The sequence below is a fragment of the Tasmannia lanceolata genome, unplaced genomic scaffold (genome assembly GCF_043159265.1).
Source record: "Tasmannia lanceolata isolate RefF3 unplaced genomic scaffold, GAP_Taslan_0.1 ptg000018l, whole genome shotgun sequence".
In the NCBI taxonomy this organism is placed as follows: domain Eukaryota; kingdom Viridiplantae; phylum Streptophyta; class Magnoliopsida; order Canellales; family Winteraceae; genus Tasmannia; species Tasmannia lanceolata.
The window spans coordinates 49956171-49976632 of NW_027518695.1; the positions used below are offsets into that span (position 1 = coordinate 49956171).

Below are 20462 nucleotides of genomic sequence, written 5' to 3' on the forward strand. Positions count from 1 at the left end.
GAGTTATTTGTGCCGCTGATCTTGTCTTATAATCCAACCTATTTGTTTTACTACATTCTTTTATCACCTTTTGTAAGGTCTTGGTACATTATAAATTTTATAAGGTGTTTTATTTTCTAGTGCAGTGTTTTTGTGGTTAACTATATCTATAGATAGAGTCGTAAGAGTTTTGTGACGAATATGTTGTTAGCAATCTCTGGATTGAATGAAAACCCTTTAGTATTATTAGGCAGCCTTGTCTGGGTAGTCGAGGATTTGAGCAAAATATCTGATACTGTTGCATTGTAGTTTTTTCTTCTTGACAATGAACACTTGCACGAATCTAATTCTGTAGCTTGATATTTTAGTAATCCTCTGTTCAAGAATTTCTTCTTTGCTTGCAACTATTTTTGAAGTCCTTGATACTGACGTTTGGTATGGGTGATAAATTTGCCCCCAAACTTCCCCCATTCGCTCCTAACAGTAAATATTAACAGATGTTAGATGCAATAACTTTCTATACCATCTTGGCCTTCATCTTCTCCACCCATTTCTCACCCTTTACCGATGTAAGGAGACCTTCAACAAACAGGGAGATGATCCATCAAGCGGCTGGCATATTTCCCCAGCAAGACGAATGATTTGCTGGTTTTCAACTCGTCAACGGAGAAGACAAAGAATTTTGTAATCTCTCTCTCTCTCTCTCTCTCTCTCTCTCTCTCTCTCTCTCTTATGACCATCTCTTGGCAAAAGCTGCCAGCACTCATCAGCCATATTTTCTGCCAATGCAATTTCTTAATGAAGACCATTCACCAATGGATCACTTCATGGAAAAAATTACAAAGCAAACTTGGCCAAAATTATATTTCAGACAGCCAAGGGGTTAATTTTAACTGAGATGGGTTTATTTCATTCAGGCAACAGTCAGTTTCTAGGTCACACAGAGGGAGAAATGGAGAGAAGGGAAGGGGAGGAGAGGAAAAGCAGGATTCTGGAGGTCACCGGTCGATCATCACTTTCTTGTGGGTTGAGAGAAGAAGGGAAGGGAAGAAGAAAAGGACGTTGAAATCTCAGATATCAGGAAAGTAGAAAGGGATATTGAAATCTCAGATGTCCGCAGAGAATTCAATATCCCAGTGTTTTGGCAGTAACAGGAAAGAAGGGACAACTTTATCCCCATACCTTAACTTCTGTATCTTCTTCAGTGTCCTAAGTGGTTGATTATAGGATTGTAATAATCCTCTGCAATTTTCAGAACATCATTTGTAAATTACATAAATCAGTGACTTGATAATTGCCAAAAAATAGTGAAGGATTATACTTAGAAGGACCATCTATTTATAGTGGCATGAGATGCCTAGAATTCTCTGACCTTAAATGACTCATGATGGGGTGTAAAAACTCCAGCCTCTCACAAGCCGCCACCTGTCCTGGGGGTAGGTGAACTCCAGCCTCTCACAGGCCGCCACCTATCCCAGAGTAGGTGAACTCCAGCCTCTCACAGGCCGCCACCTGTCCCAGAGTAGGTGAACTCCAGCCTGTAGCAGGCCGCCACCTGTCCTGGACGCGTCATCGAGTTTCCCCCTATAAATAGGGGTTCAAAGCTCAAACCAACGGGTAATACGAAAAACCCTCTCCACCCAAAAAAAACTCCTAAAACTAGCTCTGCACTCCTGCTCATACTGACTTGAGTGTCGAAGGGCCTGTCCGGAGTAAAACCCGAGTTGGTCTTTTGACCTCGCTTGCCTTTGTGCAGGACTCAGCTCCCTCAGCAGAACTCAGCAACTTCACTCCCTTTCACTCCGGTCCCTCAGGACTCAGCTCCTCGGGTCATCCAACTCAGCTCTTACGTCACTGTCGTACCTGTTACCGATTTTCGGCCTAACAGATTGGCGCCATCCATGGGACCCAGAACTAAAAGCCGTTCTCAGACATCTCACAAAAATGGCAGGGCGCAAGAGTGCGCGGATACCTACTGCACGGACTACCCAAACCGTGCTGCTCCGCAGGACCCAGAGCGAGTGAATCGCCTCGCTGGTAGTAGCAGCTTCTGCTACAGCCGAGCAGAGCCCTGCTCGCTCAGAACACCTGAATCCCCTGCCCACTCCGGAGCAAGTTCAAGCTCTTTTTCAACAAATGACAGCTCTTGTTGGGCAGTACCAGCAACTACTTCAGACACCTCCGCAACCTCCTCCAGAAGCTCCGCGATCTGTCCAAGAAAGGCCAGACATCCACAGGGGAGAGTCATCGCGCCATGGAGAGGATCGAACTCACCACTCCACCAGACAAGTCCATCACCCCACAGCGAGGCATGCCCAAACAGAGCATCGCCGCCGTCAAAGGTCGCGGTCTCGCTCCGCACAAAGGCGCCGAGCTCATGAAGATCGTGCACCACCAGTGAAGTCCCGGCCTCGTCATAGGAGCCCGGAGAGTCAGTCCGGCTCCGCGGCGAGCAAATCTGTGGGAAGAATCAGGTCCTTGGAACATAGAACGGATCCGCTCCTACAGAGAATGGAGGAAATGGACCACCGAATAGAGGAACTGGCGAAGGTCAGAACCGGCCCGCCTCCAGGGCGTTCTCAAGCAGAACGCCGTTCACTGATGATGTCCTGGGTGCCTCAGTACCCAGAGGGTTTAAAATGCCCGCCGTCCCGCAGTACGACGGGACTACTGACCCCGTGGACCATTTGGAGACATTCAGAACAATGATGCTCCTCCACGGCGCCTCCGACGGCTTCATTTGCAGAGCGTTTCCAACGACGCTAACTGGTGCGGCAAGAGACTGGTATTCCAGAATCAAACCGAACTCTATCAGTAACTTCGATGATTTCGGAGAGGATCTGGTCCGTCACTTCATGAGTAGCCGCAGGCCGAGGAAAACAACAGCATCCCTGATGGCCTTGCGGCAGGACGACAATGAGCCCTTGAAAGTATTCGTCCTCCGCTTCAACAGGGAGGCACTTCAGGTGCCAAATCTAGATCCCTCAGCAGCTATGAATGCGCTCCTCGCGGGTGCCAGGTCTAATGATTTTCGTCGGGCTGTAGCTCGACAAAATCCGCACTCACTGGCAGATCTCATGGCCGGGGCAGAGGAGTATATAACGGTGGAAGAAACACTGGCAGCTCTTAATTCAAATCGGAGGATAACCTCTGAAGAGAAAAATCCCCCCAAGCAGCGCAGGGAGGATAAACCTCCAAGAAGAGAGAAGTCCCCACTTCCGCAAAGAAGAGAAGAGAACTTCACACCTCTCAACACCTCCAGAAAACATATATTGGCTGCGATCAGCGAAGAGGAATTCGTGAAGTGGCCTGCTAGAATGATCTCCAAAGGAAACAGGAGAGATCCATCAAAATACTGTCGGTTCCATAAGGACCACGGTCACGACACAGATGAGTGTTGGCAGCTCAAAGAGGAAATTGAACAGCTGATCAACCGGGGTTATTTGAAAAAGTATATCCGAACTGACGGCCGCAAGCAAGAGCGCAGGGAATAGAGCCCCCAAGGCCGCAGCCCTCGAAGATCACAGCCGCCCCCTGCTCGGAACAAAACCTCTCAGCCGGCCAATACGCAGCCAGAGGCACCACGATCTCAGCCAAGGGGGGTCATTGGTACAATCATGGGTGGACCCGCCGCTGGGGGCACGTCCTCCGCTGCTTGCAAAGCGTGTGCACGACGGATCAACGCCGTGCACACGACCAACAAGAAGACAAGAACAGAGAATGAGATCTCCTTCTCAGATGCAGATTTGGACAACCTCATACTACCTCACGACGATGCACTAGTGGTAACCATGCTCGTCGCCAACTGGGAAATAAAGAAAATCCTCGTGGACAATGGGAGTTCGGCGGATATCTTATACTATCACGCCTTTCTGAAGATGATGATAGGTGACGACCGCCTGAAGCTGGCAAGCTCAGACCTGTTTGGCTTCTCCGGAGAGGTTGTGAAAGTAGAGGGGCAGATTGAGCTCCGAGTCCTTGTCGGAGAGCCACCTTTCCAAGCGTTCGCCATGGTCAACTTCCTGGTAGTAAGGGCCACTTCGGTCTATAATGCTATTATGGGACGGCCTGGCCAGAACCTGATTCATGCAGTGGCTTCGGCCTACCACCAAAAGATGAAGTTCATAATGCCCAATGGCGTGGGGCAAGTTCGAGGAGATCAACCTCAATCCAGGGAGTGCTATGCGATGGCACTCAAAGGCAAAAATGCAGCGGAATCACTGCCGATCGAACTGCTCGATGTAAGGGACGAGCTCAGGGGGACTCAACCCGCTGAAGACCTCATCTCCATCCCACTATGCCCAGAAGATAGTGAGAAAGTCGCTCTGATCGGTTCCTCTCTCAGCAGCAGCATTCAGCACCAGCTCACTGAGTTTCTCCAAAACAATGCAGATGTCTTTGCATGGGTTCCCGCTGATATGCCCAGCATTGATCCAGAGATCAGTACGCACAGGCTTGGTGTTGATTCAACCTGTAGACCGGTTAAGCAGAAGAGGAGGCATTTCGCTTTTGAAAGGCGACAGGCAATAAAAGAAGAAGTGGAGAGGCTTCTGAAAGCTGACTTCATTCGCGAGATTCGATATCCGGACTGGTTGGCAAATGTAGTCCTAGTCAAAAAGACAAATGGAAAATGGAGGACCTGCGTCGATTTCACCGATCTGAATAAGGCCTGCCCTAAGGACAGCTATCCGCTCCCAAAGATCGATCAACTTATCGACGCCACTGCGGGTCACGAACTGTTGAGCTTCATGGACGCCTTCTCCGGATACAACCAGATCAGGATGTACGAATCAGATATACCAAAGACCTCCTTCGTCACAGATCAAGGGACTTATTGCTACCGTGTTATGCCCTTCGGCCTCAAAAACGCCGGAGCTACTTACCAAAGGCTAGTGAACCGACTTTTCCAGAACCAGATCAGCCGCAACATGGAAGTATACGTGGACGATATGCTGGTCAAGAGCCGGACTGCGCAGGATCACGTGTCTGATCTCAGAGAAACATTCCAGGTCCTGAAAAAGTACAGCATGAAGCTTAACCCCACCAAGTGCACATTTGGTGTCAGTTCAGGGAAATTTTTAGGGTTCATGGTAAGCCAACGCGGGATAGAAGCAAATCCGGAGAAGATTAAAGACGTGATGGAGCTCACCGCTCCAAAAACTATCAGAGAAGTTCAGCGGCTCACGGGAATGATAGCCGCACTGGGGCGCTTCATCTCGAAGTCAGCGGAGAGGTGCCTGCCCTTCTTTAGCGCGGTCAAAGGACTCAAGACTGCGCCCTGGACGGAGGAATGCCAGACCGCATTCGAGGAGTTGAAGAAATACCTGTCCTCCCCACCACTATTAACAAAGCCGGAGTCGGGCGAGGAGCTATTTCTGTATCTCTCCATTAGCTCCACGGCTCTGGCAGCTGTCCTCGTCCGCGAAGAGCACCGCCAGCAAAAACCTATCTATTATGTCAGCAAGGTTCTTCACGATGCAGAAATAAGGTACCAGCGGGTCGAGAAATTGGCTTACGCGCTGGTAATGGCGGCCAGGAAGTTAAGGCCGTACTTTGAAGCCCACACCATAAAAGTCTTGACTGATCAGCCACTCCGGCAAGTACTCCATCGACCAGATATCTCCAGGCGACTTGTGAAATGGGCCGTGGAGCTAAGCGAGTTCGATATACAGTACGCACCTAGGCCAGCCATCAAGGCTCAAGTACTGGCCAACTTCGTGGCTGAGTGCACCATCCCCCAGCAGTTCGTCGATTCTGAAGCTGTGCAGTTCCCAGTTGAGGAGGAAGCAGCTCCAAAAGAATGTATAGCGGAGGGAGCTGAAACAGAAATCGTTCATCTGCCAGCCAAGCAAGACTCCACAACCAGCTCGCTAATCTGGGAAGTACATGTCGACGGGTCTTCGAATAAGAGTGGTTGTGGAGCCGGCCTCGTCCTCACCGGGCCTGATGACTTCACTGCAGATTATGCCCTGAGTTTGGATTCCGCGCATCCAACAACGAGGCAGAATATGAAGCTCTCCTCGCCGGAATGAGCCTCGCAATCCAAACCGGCGCCCGGGACTTAAAAGCATACTGTGACTCTCAGCTAGTTGCAAACCAGATTCAGGGGGTCTACGAAGCTCGAGACGAGCGTATGATCAAGTACGTCGCCAAGGTCCACCAACTCGCCAGCAAGTTCGAAAGTTTTAAGGTCATCAAAGTCCCCAGAACAGAAAATGCCAAGGCAGATGTGCTGTCAAAACTGGCTGCCTCCGGATATACCACCCTTGGGAGCATACGCATGGAGTTCCTGCAAAGATCCAGCATCGAAAGTAAAGCCGCGGAAACAATGCAGGTGGAGAATGAGCCGTGCTGGATGGACGAGATCATCAGTTATCTGTGCGATGGTAAACTCCCCGAGGTTAAAAAGGAAGCCCGCAAGGTGATACAGAGAGCTGCCCGATTCTCCCTCAGCAGTGACATCTTGTATAAGAGATCCTATACTCTCCTATACCTGAAGTGTCTTAGGCCGGGCGACGCCGCATATACACTCCAGGAGACGCACGAAGGAATTTGTGGAGAACATCTGGGGGGCAAAGCTCTGGCAATAAAAGTGCTGCTCAGAGGTCTGTATTGGCCCACCATAAGGCAGGATGCGCTGAGTCTGGTTAAAAGGTGTGAGAGGTGTCAGAAATTCTCTCCCACCATCCGCCAGCCCGCCGTGGCGATGGCCCCAATTATTAGTCCACTCCCCTTCGCAGTATGGGGGATGGACATCCTAGGCCCCTTCCCACCGGCCTCCGGAAAGTGCATGTTTGTGGTAGTAGCGATCGACTATTTTACTAAGTGGGTGGAGGCGGAACCTCTAGCACAGATCACAGAGCAAAATGTGCAGAACTTCTTCTGGAAATCAGTAGTTTGCAGATTTGGGATTCCTCGTGCCTTGATAACGGACAACGGCAAACAGTTCGATTGCCGGAACTTTCGGAAGTTCTGCTCTGATCTAAAGATTGAACAGAGGTTCACTTCAGTAGCTCACCCCCAGACCAACGGGCAAACAGAAGTGACTAATAGGATCCTGCTTCAGGGAATAAAGAAAAGACTGGATGAAAAAGCTGGCCGCTGGGCAGACGAGCTTTATCACGTTCTATGGGCATACCGCACTACTCCTCGCACGCCAACTGGTGAATCACCATTCAACCTCTCCTTTGGAACAGAGGCTGTGATACCGGTCGATATAGGCACTCCGTCTCCCAGGGTCACCAGCTTCAACGAGCAGCTTAACAGTGACGGGCTCTGCGCCAATCTCGACTTACTAGAGGAGATCCGGGAAGAATCTCGAATCCGAGTCGCCGCCTACAAGCAGAGAGTATCCAACTATCATGACTCCAAGATACGTCCCAGAGAATTCCGGACAGGAGATTTAGTCCTGAGGAGAGCAGTCGTCTCCCAACCAATGAAAGTCGGGAAACTCTCCCCGACTTGGGAGGGGCCATATCGAGTGAAAGAAGTTATCCGCCCAGGTAGCTACAAGCTAGAGACACTGGAGGAGCGTCTATTACCCCACGCATGGAACTCCAAAAACCTCAGGAAATATTATCAGTAGGCACATCGTCTGGTGTGAGAGGTGACTTTGTAAATTACGTTTATGATAATATGAATAAATAATTCTTTTTGCAGATTCAAATTTTCCTCTTATAATTGGAAACCCAGTTCATAAAACTTGGGTACTCTCTGGAAACCCAGTTCATAAAACTCGGGTACTCTCTGGAAACCCAGTTCATAAAACTCGGGTACTCTCTGGAAACGCAGTTCATAAAACTCGGGTACTCTCTGGAAACCCAGTTCATAAAACTCGGGTACTCTCTGGAACCCAGTTCATAAAACTCGGGTACTCTCTGGAAACCCAGTTCATAAAACTCGGGTACTCTCTGGAAACCCAGTTCATAAAACTCGGGTACTCTCTGGAAACCCAGTTCATAAAACTTGGGTACTCTCTGAAAACCCAGTTCATAAAAACTCGGGTGATATCAATCGTCTACAATCCCAGGTTATTAAAACTAGGGGGCAAGCCGGGCAAGTCACTCAGCTAGAGCTTATCAGAGACGGAGGAGGACAGAGGAGCACAGATATGGACAAGTATAATTTCATTGATCAAAATGTGGGGGCCTCGAGGGCCATTACAGAATTAGCCTTGAAAGGCTGTCAAAAAAAAAAAGGAGATCCTGGGGTCTCAAGGACCATTACAAAAAGAAACAGAAAATACTAAGAGACATCCGGGACAGAGGCAGTGTCGACAGCGGCATCAGCAGCGGCATCAGCAGGGGCCTCCAGATCCTCCTCGACAATTGTCGGCCTAGCAGGAGGAGTCATGTCTGTCATCACCAAGTTTGGGTTGCATGCTTTGAGTTGCTCAAGGCAATCATAGTACCCAAGACTATAGCCCTCGCTGGACAGACTGAAGAGTTCGGCCTCTTTCTCCTCTGCGGCCTTCTTCACATCGATCCTTTGCCTCTCTTTGGCTCTCTCCCTCTGGGCGTTCATGGCTTCGGCAGCCTCATCCAGCTTCTGCCTTTCGAGGGCCAAATCCTCCGCCAGCAGCTTCTTTTCAGCCTCCACCCGTAGCTTCTTTTCAGCTTCCACCCGTCCGATGCTCGTTTGGAGCTCCTTGACCTCAGTGGCCAGCTTCCCGTTCACCTCTTCAGATTTGGTGATGGCTTCGGAGAACTTCTTGCTCTTCTCCTTGAGATCGTTGTAGTATATTCCAATCTACAGACAGAAACAAGCATCAGTATAGGAAGAAAGCAAAAGACGGACATAAAGTAAGCAAATTCATTACTTGATAAAGCGAAGAGAACACCGCCTCTTTGCTAGTAGCCGGCGGCTCGTGGATGACCTGTTGCTTGTCCTTCTTAAGGAGACACTTGCTCACGATCTCAGCCACTACTCGGCTCTCGCCAGGGCAGTATCGTCCTTCTGAACGGCCCAATTGGGCCGAAAAACATTGTCACTCAACCTCACGGGAGGACGGGCTCCAGCTCCAGTTCCAGTGGATGTACCACCAGATTTAGAAGAACCACCTCCCTGAGCAAAGGGGCCCACTAGCCTCACTGTGGTTTTTGCCTTCTGAGCCGGGGGTGGCGCAGTGTCTCGTGACGGGGCCGGACTCGCCAGCTCAGCCGCCTTTCTCTTTTGGCTGTTGAGCCCCTTCCTGCGCCCTTGGCTGGGCTCCTTGCCTTATCTTCTCGACTGTTGATTGTTTCTTCATTTCTGCAAGTAAGCAAGCAGTCAAAAGCAAATAAAAGAAAAAACAGCAATTTTAAGAGTCTAGCTACATACGTGCCGGAGTCGCGGTACTTATACCAAGTCCGACCAGAATATCTTCTCCTGAAAAGTTCGAACAGTGAATGAGACCTGTTCGCTCCACCTCCTCCCGCATCAGGGTTAACGTCCTCCTATCGTCGCCCTCAAGAAGCGGCTTGCGGCTCAGCCCGGTGGTATTCGGAGTATCCCACACTAGAGGAACTGGCCAGGCTTCGCTGGACTCTGTGTCCTTGACGTAGAAGAACCTATTCTTCCACGAGTGTATCAACGAAGGGATACCAGTAATGATTTTCAAATCAGGGCGCTGGCTAATATAAATCTAGCCCCCTTCCTTGTGCCTCTTCAGGTGTGCACAAGCACGGAATAAAGGCACGGACACGCCCCTCTCTAGCCGGCCATGAACAAGGTACAAAAACCCAGTCAGTATCCTCCATGAGTTCGGAGCCATCTGGGCAGGAGCCAATCCATAATATCGGAGCACCGCGACAAAGAATGGGTGCAAAGGAAAGCGAAGCCCTGCTCTCAACGACTCTTCATAAATGCAAAGATCCGAGCTTTCGTTACACGCCCTATCTCCCTCTATTGCTGCTCTCAGCTCGAACGATGGGTGCACACAATATTTATCTCTAATGTCCCTCAGCATGGACTCGGTAAGGTGATTTTCCTCAATTAGAGCCCGCATGTTGTACTTAGGGTTGGCCTCCATCCGTGCTCTAGCGATGACCTCCACGGCCCGGCCAGGAAGGAACGTTGTCGACGCCTCAGCAACGTCACTACCCCCACTCCCCCCTACTCGGTGGAGACTATCAGTCGGGAGTGGGGTGGCGTTCAGATCTAATATCACTTCGTCCTTGTCCCCTCCTTCGTCACTGTCTATAATATCTACTCTAGCGGCTGGACTAGCCATTACAGGCTTCTGAAGCGGCCTAAGTTCTGAGCTACTACTGGTGGAAGACTCAGAACCGGACTCGGAACTTGAACTACTATCAGACATGTAGAAAAAAGAGGGGCTGAGAAGAATACCGGTGAGTAGGGAGCTCCTAGATCCACGCGCAACTCCAACCACGAACTACGAAGTCGAACTGCGAAGCCGAACTCGCAGAGCAAGAGAAGAAGAGGAGAAGGAGAGAAGATAAAAAGTGAAAAGTGAAGAATGAGATGTAAAAACCTCATTTTATAACTTTTTGAGGGCGGTGGGGCATTAAATGCGATGCACGCGTTTCGAGGACCTTCAAAAGATGCCACGTGTCCCTTATTAATGACAGACACATTCTCCCAGACAAAGATGTGATTGAGCACGCGCTTATGGATACGCGCGTATGTACGCCTGTTTCCAAAGGACGACCGGACTGGATGTCCGCACTCCGGAATGGATTTTCGCACTTCAGACTGGATATAACGCGTTTCTACAAAACGACAAAAACCAGTCCGGCCCAAGCCGGACTGGATATAACGCGTTTCTACAAAACGACAAAAACCAGTCCAGCCCAAGCCGGACTGGATATAACGCGTTTCTACAAAACGACAAAAACCAGTCCAGCCCAAGCCGGACTGGATATAACGCGTTTCTACAAAACGACAAAAACCAGTCCGGCCTAAGCCGGACTGGATATGACGCGTTTCTACAAAACGACAAAAACCAGTCCGGCCCAACCCGGACTGGATATGACGCGTTTCTACAAAACGACAAAAACCAGTCGGGCCCAAGCCGGACTGGACACAAGACGACAAAAACCAGTCCGGCCCAAGCCGGACTGGATATGACGCGTTCGCTAAACGACAAAAACCAGTCCGGCCTAGGCCGGACTGACGAACTCCGGACTGGCTCAACTCCGGACTGGATTTCCGCACTCATCCCCAGCCGGACTGGCTCAACTCCGGACTGGACCTCCGGACTCAAATCCAGCCGGACTCCGGACTGGATTTCCAGACTCAAATCCAGCTGGACTCCGGACTGGATTTCCAGACTTGTTTCCAGCCGGACTCCGGACTGGACCTCCGGACTCAAATCCAGCCGGACTCCGGACTGGACCTCCGGACTCAAATCCAGCCGGACTCCGGACTGGATTTCCAGACTTATTTCCAGCCGGACTCCGGACTGGACCTCCGAACTCAAATCCAGCCGGACTCCGGACTGGACCTCCGAACTCAAATCCAGCCGGACTCCGGACTGGACCTCCGGACTCAAATCCAGCCGTACTCCGGACTGGACCTCCAGACTGAACCCTCCGATTCACTTCCACACGGTGCCTGCCCGTCCAGATAATCGATCAACCACACTTTCCCAAGTCACTCAATGACTTGGAAAACTGGGGGGCAACTGATGGGGTGTAAAAACTCCGGCCTCTCACAGGCCGCCACCTGTCCTGGGGGTAGGTGAACTCCAGCCTCTCACAGGCCGCCACCTGTCCCAGAGTAGGTGAACTCCAGCCTCTCACAGGCCGCCACCTGTCCCAGATTAGGTGAACTCCAGCCTGTAGCAGGCCGCCACCTGTCCTGGACACCTGTCCTGGACGCGTCATCGAGTTTCCCCCTATAAATAGGGGTTCAAAGCTCAAACCAACGGGTAACACGAAAAATCCTCTCCACCCAAAAAAACTCCTAAAACTAGCTCTGCACTCCTGCTCATACTGACTTGAGAGTTGAAGGGCCTGTCCGGAGTAAAACCCGGGTTGGTCTTCTGACCTCCCTTGCCTTTGTGCAGGACTCATCTCCCTCAGCAGAACTCAGCCACTTCACTCCCTTTCACTCCGGTCCCTCAGGACTCAGCTCCTCGGGTCATCCAACTCAGCTCTTACGTCACTGTCGTACCTGTTACCGATTTTCGGCCTAACAACTCAGTTTTCAACTTTTGGTTACTTCCCCTTCCTGCACTTCTGATGTTTTTAAATTTTTGGAGATGGGTGCTGTTCATATTATGATGCTCTTCCAGCTGATGCTTGTTCCTGTTATTTCTAAATTGGTGCTTTTATTTTAGGTATGTCTTTGGAATTACGCATATTCCTTGTTTGGAAGATTGGCCCTTGATGCCTGTGGAGCGCATTGGGTTTATGTTAATGATATTCCTCTCTCTTCAATTTTGTCCGAAGCTTTATCTAGATTGTTCTTATATGCATCATGGTTGATTGCAAATATTGATTTGTTAGTTACAGTACTAGCCAGTCTATTATATCGTGGCCTTTGGTGTCTGGGAATACATTTCTATCCAACTTGGTTATAAAGGAAACACCCTTTATTTTAACAACTAATTCCTAATGTTTTTGTGGGGAGTTAAAAATATTACTATCGTATCTACAGAAGTTCATATTCGGTTTCTTCTCTGAAGTGTTCACATTCAACTTTTTGTAGAATGTAGAACAAATTTGAACTTGCTAATATTGTGTTGCATCTCATACTTTATAGTGTGTGTGGAACATGGCAGATTAAGCACCAACTTTGTATTCTAGACTGATACTATTAAGTATTAACCCAAAACACTACTACTTTAGATTTCCAAAATCCGTTGAGTAAGCCAGAATTTAGTTGCTATCCATAAAACTCAGATTGTGTGTATATATATATATATATATATATATATATATATATATATATATATATATGAGAGAACATTTTCTACACACTTGTGTAGGTAAGTTACCTACACACTACCTTAAAATACAGTGGGGGGCTACATTGTTTGGGTGATCCAAACAATTCATTTGAATGGTCCTCACATAGATAGGGTGTCCACAAAAAATCAGATCCATAGGATCATCCTAACCATTCAAACTATGGAGGCAAAAAATGGACTAATTTGTGAAGGTTTATACACGTCCATTTTACCTCCACAAATCGTAGGGTTGGGATGATCCTATGGATCTGATTTTTTGTGGACACCCTATCTATGTGAGGACCATTCGAAATGTTTTCTCATATATATATATATATATATATATATATATATATATATATATATATATATATATATATATGAGAAAAGTGTTTCTAAGCACGTGCTTAGGGAGCTCCCTAAGCACGAGTGGCTTAAAAAGCCACCGATTGGTTCGTATGGCGGTCCACCTCTGCGGGGTCCACAAAAAGCGACCAATCGGTGGCTTTTTAAGCCACTCGTGCTTAGGAACACTTCTCTCTCTCTCTCTCTCTCTCTCTCTCTCTCTCTCTCTATATATATATATATATATATATATATATATATATATATATATATATATATATATATGAGGAAAAGGATTATGAGCTTGAGCACTGGATCCTTATGGTGCGCTTGAGCTCTCAAACCCATGTGGCCCACATTGTTAGGATGATCCAAAGCATTCATTTGAAAGGCCCTTACATAGATAGAGTGTGTACAAAAAATCAGCTCCATAGGATCATCCTAACCCATCCATTTGTGGAGGTCAAAATGGACAGACCACAAATCTGCCCATTTTTGCCCTCCACTTTTGGAGGGGTTAGGATGATTCAATGGAGCTGACTTTTGGTACACACCCTATCTATGATAGGGCCTTGCAAATGAATGGTTTGGATCCTCACAAAAATTATGGGACCCATGTGATTGGTGCACTCAAGCGCACCATTTCATTACAGCGCTCAAGCGCACCAACACACACACACACACACACACACACACACACACATATATATATATATATGAGGAAAGTGAAGCTACACCGCCGGTGTAGAATTGTAAGGGCATGGGTTAGGAGAGGCTGAGAAGTGGCTGGAAAACAGGATAAAGAAAAAACTGAACTCAAAATAGAGTTTTTGTTTTCCTTATTTTTACTCACTCATCCCCTTTCAATTATCTCCCTCTCCCACTCTCCCTACGCCTCTCCCAACACTTGGTAAGCTACTATTCCATGGAAAACAATTTCACGGTTGCCAAACCTGTCCTATCTATAGTCTCTCTAAAAAAGTTAGATATTAGCCTGAATAAATATTAAATGCTGACTGTCTCATCATTGCCTTGAATAAACATTAGTCCTCTTTCAATCAAGGTTGAAATGGCATTCATATCCATGCATAAATGATTTTCTCATAAATATGGTGGTGTTTAGTTTCAGCCACATGGTTTCTTCTGTTGGACGTTTTCTATAAAATAGTAGGTTTCCAAAATTTTGAAGTTTCTTTTGAAAACGAATTGTGGAACGTTCCATAGTTGCTAACATTCGATAGTTGCTAAAATTAGTTTGTGGCTTTGCATTTATGCAACCTTTCTTTATGTTTTGGCAATCCTTGATATTTAGCAATGTTTGGAAACGAAAGTAACTCAAAATGCACTTTCTATATTTATGGGAAAGAGCCAAAATGAATTGGGCATTTTAGAAAAGCTCTATGGGAGCTTTTGCCTATAAACGTGACCCTTGGTCCCTCTTGCCATACACCACAACACTAGAACTCATTGAGAGAGAAAGAGAGTTCACTTTTGAGAGGTTTCACATAGACCTATTGGTGTGCAAGGTAAGAGAAGAACAAGGGGTGTTTTTAGGCCTTCATTGTGCTTAGAAAAGATCAAAGACCCGTTGGATTTCTAGCTTCAAAGTGGCGGTCATGGTGAAAGGTGCATCAAACCCATCTCGTTAAATTCAAGTATTTCTTTGATTTTCATTGCCCAAGATCCAAAGGGATCATTAAGTTAATGTTTAGAATAACATTTGGTATCAGAGCGTAGGTTGTAGGCTATAAAATCAAGGAAAATTCAAAATTTTGGGTTTCATATGCTATGTTAGAGGCTGATGGAAAAATCATTACCGCCGGCAACTGGATAAGTTTTCTGGTGAGCGGATGGTACCGGCATGTTTCCCTCTGACCACCGATCATATCCTTAAAGTTTTGTTGTGATTGGACGGTCGGATTGTGAGATTTTTTCTTCCAAAGATTAATGGCAGTTTTCGTAATTTTTTAACGAAGTTTCAGAAAAACTACTGTCTCCCGCGTGAAGACAAGCACGGGTATTATAATTATTATTCAGGTAGTTTTGAATACTTTGAGTATTTATTGGTTGTTCTCAGCACTTTTAAGGAACACCGTACATTGGTAGTTTTCCAGAAATCACCTTCGTTTGGTAGTTTTTAAGAAACTACCATACTTTCATAGTTTTTTAAACATTTAACTTTAAAGCGAAAACAAAGGAAACTTTTATATACGTTGGCATCACCGTGACCCCGAGTCACGGTGACGCACGACCAGAAGGGGGTGAATTTATCCTCTGGGAGGTGGAAAACATAAGGGGGGTGAATTTATCTGAGGCCAGACCCTTTCCTGGGGCCGGTTCGGCCTTCTCCCGGCCGTTTCTTGGCGAACCGAGACTGGTTCTGGGACCCTCTAGGTCCCCTCTACCTTGTGTAGAAATTTCAGGGGCACTGTCTTCCGTTTTCTACTAAATCTGAATTTTTTTTGGATATTTGGCATCCCCTACTATAAGCTTTTCAAACCCATTATGAGGAAATTTTCATAAGAAAGGATTGTTTCCTAAGGTTTTCCAGTGTTCCGGATCCATTGGCGTAGGTTTCGAACCTATCTGAGGATCGGATCTTATAGCTCATGTGTAAATGTGCTTGTGGGCCTCCCTTTGTGAGTAGGTTTTGGACCTTTCAGAGTTGCAGTTTTCGGTTCCACAAGTGATACTTGTTTGGTCTTACTTAGAAAAATTAGTTGCACAAAATATCTTCTTGTGATATGCATGTCTGATTTATTTTTATGCACCCAAATATACATTGTGTATGTTGAGTATGCCCCTACTTGTCTTTTAACCATTTTGATTCAAAACCCGAGTGATAGAACGGCTCAATAAAGTTCTAGGCTACATGGATAGACTATACATTGCTGGAAGACACACGCACCAAAATTCACAAATGGAAGAAACTTGTGAATAGTGGGAGTACACTAATAGTATTAGTCTAAGAACTTCATTTATGTCTGCAATCTGAGATACTTGTTCTAATTTGGAAGCAAAGGAGGTTGTGAATGTAGCCGATGAGTTTTTCAGATGATTGTTTAAGACACTCGTGAGTACGCTTAATATAAGTTTGGATAACCCTAAAGTCAGTTGACCAAAGAGGGCTTTATTAGCATGTTTTTGAACTCTTGGAATTCACACCCTTGATAATGCTCACTATGGAGTCATTTCAAAGGCAACATATCGAGGCCGGCAGATATGGTGACCCAACAGGGTCAATTAGTTAGAGATTAAGACTTGGTATTTAGTGTCGCCCTTGTGGTAGGAGGATGACATATCAAGTAACAATACCTTAAATTTGTGATTGCTAGAAAATGCGATGGGACCCTATTTTTCTCTCATAGAAACAAATTCATGAATAGATTCAAATCTTACTATCCAAATTTAAGTTTCATGTGATGATTCTTATGAGTAGATTTCAAGTAGAGGAAAATTGGATCAATACATTAGGGAATGAGAATAAAGTACAGATTGAGGCCATTATTGTTTTCTGTTAATTTCTAAATACGAGTTTCATTAGTTTCAGAAACTTTATTTTAGGAAATTTGATTCTTTTAGCTATGAATCAAAGTTCGGAAGCATGGCGGGTTCTTCCTAGTTTTTTATTCACATTCAGTATGTAAGTGGTTCTTTTCCAAAGGCAATCCATAAAGATTCAGATTGGTTTCTTCTTATTATCATACTCGAATTTCCTTACATGAGAATAAGATAGTCAGTTTAGTTGGAAATTAGCAAATCAAGTGAATAAGAGCTTATCCAATCAGTGGCTCAAACATTTGGCCATATATATATGTTTAATAGATTGGTTGAAAGGAAAGCTCCAAATTCATTTGATTTTACTGATTACAGTGTTTGTATGTGGTCAACTAAAGAAAAACATATAAAGGCAAGGGTCTAAGGGTGTCACTTAGAGTATCGCTCCACTAGAGATCATTTAGATAAGATCAGGAGAACTTTTCTGAATCTGAAGGTTAGTGGAAGAGATCATTAAACCCTTATAGTTGAATTTTTCAGTTGTTGTTTATCTCTTTAAATGAAGGCTAGAAGATGTGGTCTGAAGGGTTTTTGCCTTATATCTGCAAGAGAACAGTATTGCTGAAAAGCGAGACCGTACTCTTATGAACAAGATGATGAGCATGTTGTGCAAATCATCTTTACTTGAGGGGAGATGCCTTAAAGACGGCAGTGCAAATCCCAACTCGAATTTCCTAATATAGTTACACTTGAGACCCTTTTAGTCTCAGTAGGAAACCAGTGTTAGGGTATTTGCTCATATGAGGATTTATTGGCCTAGGCTAAAGTCTACAATTCCTTAAAGTAAGGAGTTGATATTTAAGTGGTTATCCTAAGAGGTTTAAGGGGTTTTGGTTTTCTTGTCCTACATAACTTGTATTTTAAAGATTAGATATGCCGAGCTTGGAATAATGGCGACCTTAGTGGGAGTGCCATGATCCCATCTTTTTCCGTCCAACCATAATGGGTGATCATTCGGCACAGTGGCTTGACGCCGTGAAGGAAGAGCTGCTCTCAATAGAAATGAACCAAATTTGGAAACTCAATGAGTTGCCAATGAAGTCAAGCTAGTTGGCTATAGGCGAATATTTTAAGATCAATATTTGACTCCAAGGATGACTTTGAGATGCATAAAGTAAGGCTGATTGCAAAAGGCTGTACTTAGAAGGAAGGGATATAAAATAAAGGGACTTTCTCTCCAGTTTTAAAGAAAGATTCTTTATATATAATCATGGTTTTTGTGGCTATTTTTGTTCTAGAGTTGCACCATATGTCTTGGTAGTTATACTTAAAGTTTCACATATTAATTATAGGATTTGGGTTCAATAAAGATGTCATGGATAAATGAATATATCTTAGGGGACAGTGGGAGTGATATCATCATTTTGGTATTTGTGGGTTGATGGTGTACTACTCTTTAGTAGTATCATTTTGTCCATGTTGCATTGAACCGAGCAAGCGCAGGCTCTTGGCCTGGGTAATTCTTCTGCCCAAAGGTGATGAATTACTCTAGTGTCATATTGATTGTGTCTTGGAAGGAAACATTGTATAAAAGATCTACGTGGAACATTTTAATCTATGTTCACCTAATTGGGATTCAAGGATTACTGATATTATCTCAGAAGGCCTATAATGAGAATGTCCTCGAATTATCAACATGGATAAGTGCCCCAATAGTGATTCCTCTTGTAGTTAATGATGATATATTCAGTCAAGTTTGTAGGTCCCAGGATTAGATAGGAGCAAATAAAAGAGAATTTTATATAGTTCCGCATTTGAGAATCTCATAAATGCTTGAGTTTGCACCTATCTCTACATAACTTATGTGGTGGGCCAGCTTAGAAGGTACTAATGTGATCCTATGAATGGATCATTAGGAAGCTGCCAAGAAGGTTGTGTGTAAGGGGCTGAAGGCTCACATGTAGGAGATCAAATGACCCTAATGAAATTGGTTAATCTAATTCTGACTTTATAATTGTTGGACACATAAAGTTCTGCTTAAGGATATTTTGATAGAAATTCTTGAATCGTGAAAGAACGTAAGATATACAGCATTAGTTGCTTCCAGATTGTTTATAATTCATGGTGTATTGCAAGGCCTTAAGCTATGCCTTGTAGTTGTGGAATTTTGACTCAGGGTGTTACCTTGTTGATAATCAACAAGTTACTGAGAATATGTTGTGATAATTCCGTTGCGGTTTTACTTTTTCAAGAACGACTAATAAAGTAAGGAGTCAATGTGTTGACATATTGTCGTGAGGAAGATAATTCAGGATCAATTAATGTCTATTGAGTACATAAGTACTGCACTTATGTTAGCAGATCCGATAACAAAAGGCTTACCACTTGAGGTCATTAATGACCATAAAGCGCGCATAAGGTTAGTGGGTAAGGCCGATTACGTTGTTTGGTGGGAGTCTGCATAAAGGTTATAGACATGGCAATGTGATCACTTTTGAGATCCTGATAAATAAAGTTTTCTGCTTTTTCATTATTTGTATTGTGCACATTAGATGGATGTTTTGTAAGCAGAGTGTCGGTAATGACATAAAGTGGACCATATCTTGTTCATGTTGGTAAGTTTACTAACTTTGTGACCATAGGAAGATTATTGGATAATGAATCCAATGATTACATGATCCGTTATTAGTATAACTTATTGAACGGAATGGAAAGATAGTTAATAAGAAAGGTGTAAAGCCCATGCAAGCCAAGTGGGAGACTGTTGGACATTTTCCATAAAATAGGAGGTTTCCAAAATTGTGAAGTTTCTTTTGAAAACGAATTGTGGAACGTTCCATGGTTGCTAACATTCTATAGTTGCTAAAATTATTTTGTGGCTTTGCATTTATGCAACCTTTCTTTATGTTTTGGCAATCCTTGATATTTAGCAATGTTTGGAAAGGAAAGTAACTCAAAATACACTTTCTATATTCATGGGAAAGAGCCAAAACAAATTGGGCATTTTAGAAAAGCTCTATAGGAGCTTTTGTCTATAAAAGAGACCCTTAGTCCCTCTTGCCATACACCACAACAGTAGACTCATTGAGAGAGAGAGAGAGAGAGTTCACTTTTGAGAGGTTTCCCATAGACCTATTGGTCTGCAAGGTAAGAGAAGAACAAGGGGCGTTTTTAGGCCTTCATTGTGCTTAGAAAAGATCAAAGACTCGTTGGATTTCAAGCTTCAAAGTGGCGGTCATGGTGAAAGGTACATCAAACCCATCTCGTTAAATTCAAGTATTTCTTTGATTTTCATTGCCCAAGATCCAAAGGGATCATTAATTTAATGTTTAGAATAACATCTTCAACTGCTCGCAGGCAGTGGATGTTCCACCTAGTGTTAGTGAGATGGAGCTCAAGGACAGTGGGGTGTCAAAGCCAATGCAGAATGGGCTCCTTGCAAAGGTTTGAAGGGATTCCATCTCATCCTTGATACCCATGTAATCTCTCCCCCTTCTTCTTTTGGCATTGAATAAAACTCAAATTAGATTACTTGTTGGATTTTATTCTCGATGACAAGTGTGTTTGTACATTCATAAAACCTGTGACAATTTCTTCATATTCTAGTTAGTAGTGATATTAAGAATGGTTTTTAATCATTTTTTCCATGTGTTGTTTTTGGATAGAATCCGGACCATCGGATTCAATCCAACGATCAATTGTTGGGTCCACGTGGTGACGTGGTTGCAATTGAGACCACGAGGCAGCC

At 45.1% G+C, this 20462-nt stretch overlaps 1 pseudogene; it reads left to right on the top strand.

The window, feature by feature from the left end:
* The window catches only part of LOC143851512 (amine oxidase [copper-containing] zeta, peroxisomal-like), a 79689-nt pseudogene extending 59525 nt beyond the window's left edge, over positions 1–20164 (top strand).
* The last annotated feature ends 298 nt before the right edge of the window (positions 20165–20462 follow it).